The following is a 7,141-nucleotide window of genomic DNA, read 5'->3' on the forward strand; positions in this document are numbered from 1 at the left end:
TATATATATATCTCTCTCTCTATATATATATATATATATATATATATATATATATATAAACATCATGCTGTATATATTAAACACATACAATTTATATTTGCCAAGTATACACAGAAGAAAATAAGGAGGTTAGCCCAGGTTTCTTCCCATTGTGGTCTCAGGGGTCCCTGAGGGTCAGAGTGAAATCTATACCGCCTCCTCGGGCCTAAGCACCAGTACTTTCAGAGCATCAGTTCTGCCACATTCTACTGGTCAAAACAAGTCACAAAGTCAGTTCAAAGTCAAAGTGGGAGAGGACGTCACAAGGGCATGATTTCAAGTAGGCATGATTTGTTGGAGGCCATTTACAACAATCCACCATGCCATCTTGCCAGGGGCCTCCTCCTCTCTCTCACCTCGTTCTCCGTGGGAGCCCTCTACCTGGTTTTCCTACTTTGGTGATCTCTAATCTCTGTTCTCCACTTAGTAATGAAAGCATTCCTTTCAAAACAAGCATTGGACCATGTTTCTCCCCTGTTTAAAACTCTCAAGTGCTTCCCCTTGTGTTTAACATAAAATCCCAGGTCCTCACCATAAAATTTCAGATCAGGCAAGGCCCGGTGCAATCTGACCTCATTTCCTCCCATGCTCCCCTTCATTCGCCTTGCTCCAGCCACACATACCTCCCTGGAACTCGCCAAGCTTGTCCCCACCTCAGGGTCTTTGTAGTTGCAGTTCCTTCTGTCTGGAGTACTCTTCTGTAGTGTGTCATGTGATTGTCTCCTTCTCATGTGTAGGTTTCAGCTCCACTGTCACCTCAGAGAGATGTTCTCTGACCACTCCTGTATTTATATATATACACACACACACATATATTACATGTCACATTTATAAATATATATATCTGTGTGTGTATATGCATATTACACACAGATTATATATATATATACACACACACACACACATACATACATATATACAGAAAATTGTTATTTGTTGTTGTCCATCCCCATGAAGGCCTGGACTGGGTCAATGTTGTTTCCAGCTATGTCTCTATTAAGCATGTGCTCAAAAAAATTTTTTTTCCTGTATTTATGTATTTTAAAAATATTTGTCAAATGCTTGTATTGTGAATTAATCTCAAACCTCACTCTATCAGTTGGAAATAGGTCCAGCTGTGAAGAAGACCTCCCAGAATAACAGTGGCTTAATAAGATGGAAGCCTCCCTTCTCCTGTCTTAGTTTGGGTTCCCCTAGAAGCAGATTCTGAGAAAAGGATTCAAGTGAAAGTAGTTTATTTGGGAGATAAAGGGGCACCAGAAGGTAGTGGTGTGCAGGAGCCAGCTAACAGCAGGTGCAAGGGCCAACAGTTAAATTTTCAGAAATTTTGTGAGCCAATCGTTGAACACTGGCATTATTGAAAATTAAATTATGTAGTTTAAAATTAAGTAAATCATATTAAAAACACAGGTAATAAATACTCAAAACTGAATCGTTTTACTCTATTTTACTATTATATCTGCTCTTTCTTTTTTCCTTCATGTCAGACTGGCAATGTGCCGAGGGAGGCACATCTCACACAATAGCGTGAAAACCCAGTCATCACGCTTATGACCCTCAAAAGGATATTATATCTGCTCTCGAGGTTATTTACATCTATTTTATCTGCACTATGGAAACACTGTTAAATGGTGTGCTACTGCACATCTCTTAGCTCTGCCCTCCGAAGCATTGAGTTGCAACAGTGCCAATTTATCTCTTAACACAGGAGGCACAGTGCCCACAGCCCACGGTGCTTTTAGGGGCCATGAAAATGTCACAAAGAAGTTAATTTCTCTTGCAATTAGACGAAAAAATGAGGGCCGAGCCCGTGGCGCACTCGGGAGAGTGCGGCGCTGGGAGCGCAGCAGCGCTCACGCCGCAGGTTCGGATCCTATATAGGGATGACCGGTGCGCTCACAGCGCTCACTGGCTGAGCGCGGTGCTGCCGGTCTCAAAAAGGACAAAAAAAAAAAGAAGAAAAAATGAACTTTTAGGTTGAAAAAGATTTTCATGTCTCATATAGTCATTTTTATATCAATGTAGCTGTAAACTATAATTTATATTTAACATAAATATGTTTTTATAAATATAACATGTAATATATATTTTATGGAGGAAGAGTTCCACAAAGGCAAGAGTGCCTAAGGCCCATGAAAGCTATAATGCAGCTCTGTCTGGTAGCTTGAAATTGGCCATGGTGGGAATGTCTCCACCACAAAAATCAAAAAATACTAAAAATCAGGGCTTGAATTTTTGTTTTGTTGACCACATTTTTCCGTGGAGGGCCAGATAGTAAATATTTTAGGCTTTGTCAACCATATGGTTATGTCACAATGACCCAACTCTGCCATGGTAGTACAAAAGCAGCCACAGACATTATGTAAATAATGTGTGTTCCAGCAAAACGCAGGTTGCCAAACTTGGGTCTAGACTTAAAGTGAGGATGAAAAATGTTAATATTGCAGATTAAACTTAATAGTGTGGGCCCTGCTGGGGTCCTGAGCCTGGGGAAGCCAAACCCAGCCACAGCCAGGTAAAGAGCACACCAAAAACACCATTTCCATGCAGGTAGCCCACCATAGCCACCACAATTGCCACTGCTGACACAAAAGCAGCCAGTCTCTATAGCAGCAGTCACAGCCACTGTGCAGATGGCACGCCAGACTCTCAACTGCATTCACACAAGGAGAGGCACCAGCAGAGACCAGGAAAAAAAAAAAAAAAAAAGAAGAGGTCCTCTCTCTCCACAAAGCACACTCCAGAGTAATAGAAGAAGCATCTGCTTTACAATAATAGGGGAGAACTTGATCACACCTGTCTCGGTGCTGGACGGATCATCTAGGCAACAAACCAACAGAGGAAAAGTTAATCTATCAGACGGAGAGAACAAATCTATGGTTATTAGATGGGGAATGGGGAGAGATTGGATAAGGGGCATAAAGAATAAGTATGATTTGTAACAATAAATATGCTAATAAAAAACCCTTCATATATTGCTTTAATAAAAAGTAAAAAAAAAAAAGGCAAAAAACTTAACAGTGTGTCATGTCTTTATCTGTTACATTGTTACTAGCACAAAAATGTGACTTTATTCAAAACTCTTACCTTATTCAGTAAAGAAGTTGCTTGGATCATTGACTGACGAGTCAAGTTGCTATATACATCTTCATTATATCACTTTCATGTGATTCATGAATATAAACAAAACTATCAACCCACATTCATGTTGAACTGTACTTGGAAAGGGTATGTTGTCAAGTAAATTGCCACTGTGGGTATATGAAGCTTAATCCTGTGGGGAAATTCTGGGAAATGATGCAAAACACACACCTCAGAGTTATTCCACCGGGGGGCAAGGGAGCTGGGGTATTTATATATCAACTCCCAAAAGTCATTAGTTGAGGACTGCTCCCAGATAGTGTTAATTCCTTGGCACTTTCAGCCTTCTGGGAACACTGGCAGCTGAGGCTTTTTGCAGTTTTAGAAAAAAAGTGATGCAGAAAATGGCAGCTGCAAGCCCAGCCTGCTGTAATGGATATGAAAGGGGCACTGACAGTGCATGCTACACACTCTGAGGCAAAAGTCTGGAAGAGGGCTGCCCAGGCTGAGATGGTGGCTATGCCCTAAAATGTCATCAGGGATCCAGGCTCCATCCATCTTTGCCCTCCTTAGAGTTCATTCATCTTCCTTGGGGTCCAAGATGGCAGCTAGAGCGCCAGTCTTCACATGCACATTCTAGGCCACAAGATAGAGGAAGAGATGAAAAATAAGGGGCAAAGAGCCTGCACCAGTTGTCTTTTAAGAAAATTCCTGCCAACCTAAATGTCCATCTATGGATGACTGGATAAAGAAAATGTGGCATATGTACACAATGGAATTCCACTCAGCCATAAAAAAGAATGAAATTCTGTCATTCACAGCAACATGGATGAGCTTGGAGAAAATTATGTTAAGTGAAATAAGCCAGTCACAGAAAAAGAAATATCACATGTCCTCAGTCATAAGTGGGAGCGAAGGAAGGAAGGAAGGAAGGAAGGAAGGAGGGAAAGAAGGAAGGAAGGGCAATTGCAGTAATATGTTGAACTTTCAGAAGGAAGGAACAGAAATGTGGTTACTAGAGGTGGGAAAGGGGGAGTGGGAGGCGGGTTAGTGAGAAATTGGTTAAGGAACATAAAGAATGATCATGTTATGTAATGATGAATATACTAATTATCCCGATTTGATCATCACATATTGTACACAAGTATTGATAGTCAACTCTGTACCCCACAAATATGTACAATAAATTATTTCCTTCAAAAAAAGGAAAGTTTCCTGGAAACTGCTACACCACACTTCTGCTTAGAGCCCATTGATCAGAATTTAATCACATGGCCACACTTTGCTGCAAGAGAGAGTGGGAAGGATAGACTTCATTCTGGGTGGCCATAGGCCCCTGATAAAAATTCTATTTCTCTAGAAGAAGGGGGAGCATGTATATGGGGACAACTAGCCTAACTGCCAACTTCCCAGAGGGAAGGGCTGCAGATAGAGTGCAGATTAATATAGTCTTATTTCAGAACATACTGTGACGAGAATGTACACATGAAAAAACTGAGGGCCCAGGTAGGGGAATAAGAAAGCAGTTTTATTCCAAATCACAGGGGAATGACAAAACAAATATTTTCTCTATATCGAAATTCACAGCTGCAGCTAGAGACCAGATTGAAGCAGGTCAATAGTGCCTTAGAACAGGCATCTTCCCCTGGCCTTCCTTTATCTTCTTCCAGGGGAGGAATGTGTGCAGTTTCCCGTAGAAGTGGTGGCACGATATTTATCTCCATACTTTTTGCTTGTTGGTTTATTTGTTTAATTAATAGACTTAATTTTTTAAGAGCAGTTTTAGGTATACAGAAAAATGAGTAGAAAGTACAGAGTTCCTGTACACTCCTTCATCCTCTCACCCACACGTCCCCCATTATTAACATCTTGCATTAGTGTGGTACCTTTGTTATAATCAATGAGCCAATAGTGATACATTCTTTTTTCTTTTTCTTTTTTTATACATTGTTTTTTTTTTTTTTTTATCCTTTTTGTCTTTTTTTGTGACTGGCAACGGATCGCAACCCTCAGTGTCGTGCCCGTACCGGGCCGGGACCGGCCACGGGATCGCAACCCTCGGTGTTGCTCCCGCCCCTCGCTCAGCCAGTGAGCGGCCGGTCTGTATGTGGGATCCGAACCCTCGGCGGGAGGGCCGCCGCGCTTCCCAAGCGGCGCACTGTAGCAGTGCGCCACCGGGCCAGCCCCTTTTTATACATTGTTAACTAAAGTCCATACTTTATATTAGGGTTCACTCTTGGTGTTGTACATTCTATGGTTTTTGACAGGTGTATAATGATATGTATCCATCTCCATAATATCATACAGAATAGTTTCACTGCCCTGAATATCCCCTGTGTTCCACCTACTCAATCCTCCTTCCTTCCTCCCGAACCCCTGGTAATCACTGGTCTTGCTACTGTCTCCATAGTTTTGCTTTTCCAGAAGGTTGTATAGTTGGAAACATACAGCATGCAATCTTTTCAGCTTGGCTTCTTTCACAGAGGGATACTCATTTAAGGTTCCTCCATGTCTTTTCATGGCTTGATAGGTCATTTCTTTTTAGCACCGAATAGTCCATTATATGGTTGTACTACAGTTTGTCCATTTTCCTACTAAAGGACATCTTGACTACTTCCAAGTTATATCGATTATGAATAAAGTTGCTCTAAACATCTGTGTGCAGGTTTTTGTGTGGATATTAGTTTTCAGTTCATATGGGTAAGTATCAAGGAGCACAATTGCTGGATTGTATGGCAGGAGTATGTTTAATTTTGTGAGAATCTGTCAAATGTTTTCGAAAGTGACTTCATAACTTTGCATTCCTACCAGCAATGAATGAGAGTTCCTGTTGCTCCACATCCTCGTCAGCATTTGGTGTCATCAGTATTTTGATCTTAGCTATTCTAATAGGTGTGTAGTGGTATCTCAATGTTGTTTTATTTATTTTTCAATTTTTTTTTGGTGTTTGGCTCGTATGGGGAACTGAACGCTTGACCTTGATGTTATAAGGCCACATTCTAACCAACTGAGCTAACCGCTCAGCCCTCACTGTTGTTTTAATTTGCATTTCCCTAATGACATGGTATGGAGCATCTTTTTTCTTTGGGCAGGTGGCTGGTGCAGGGATCTGAACCCTTGACCTTGGTGTTACCAGCACCACCATCTCCCAAGTGAGCAAACTGGCCAGCCCCTTGAGTATGTTTTATATGTTATCTGTATATCTTCTTTGGTGAGGTGCCTGTTCAGATCTTTTGCCTGTTTTAAAATGGTTGTTTTCTTATTGTTGAGTTTTAAGAGTTCTTTTTATACTTTGGAACCAGTCCTTCATCAGATATATGTTTTGTGAATATTTTCTCCAAGCTCAGAGCTTGTCTCTTCCTTTTCTTAACTGTGTCTTTTGCAGAGCAGAGTTTTTAATTTTAATGAAGTCCAATGCATCAATTTTTTTCTTTCAAGGATCATGCTTTTGGTGTTGTGTCTATCCCCATGTTTTTACATGTCTTTCCTGTGACCAGGACAAACCAGAGTGTTGGCTAGTGGGGTTCAGAGGGCAGTATAAACTGAAAGAGCAGGAGGGCAGGAATTGACCCCTTAACCTTGTCCATACAGCAATAGGCTCCGACTCCTAAGATCATGCCTCAGCTATGGCTATAATACTTCTATGTAATAAAATAACCCCAGAGTGCAAAGGCTTACAATAATAAGCACTTATTTCTCTTATATGTCCACAGGTCAGCTGGAGTTCAGTTGATCTAGGCTGGACTCAGGCCTGCAGGGTGGGTCCATATCTGCTCTGCATGCCACTCACTCATCTTTCTTGAGCTGTGTTCTTTTCAGGTCAAAAAAGTGGAGGGGGGCCGGCCTGTGGCTCACTCGGGAGAGTGCGGTGCTGATAACACCAAGGCCACGGGTTCGGATCCCATATAGGGATGGCCGGTTTGCTCACTGGCTGAGCATGGTGCTGACAACACCAAGTCAAGGGTTAAGATCCCCTTACCGGTCATCTTTAAAAAAAAAAAAAAAAAAAAAAAAAAAAAGG

The sequence above is a fragment of the Galeopterus variegatus genome, unplaced genomic scaffold (assembly GCF_000696425.1).
Source record: "Galeopterus variegatus unplaced genomic scaffold, G_variegatus-3.0.2 Scaffold65, whole genome shotgun sequence".
NCBI lineage: Eukaryota > Metazoa > Chordata > Mammalia > Dermoptera > Cynocephalidae > Galeopterus > Galeopterus variegatus.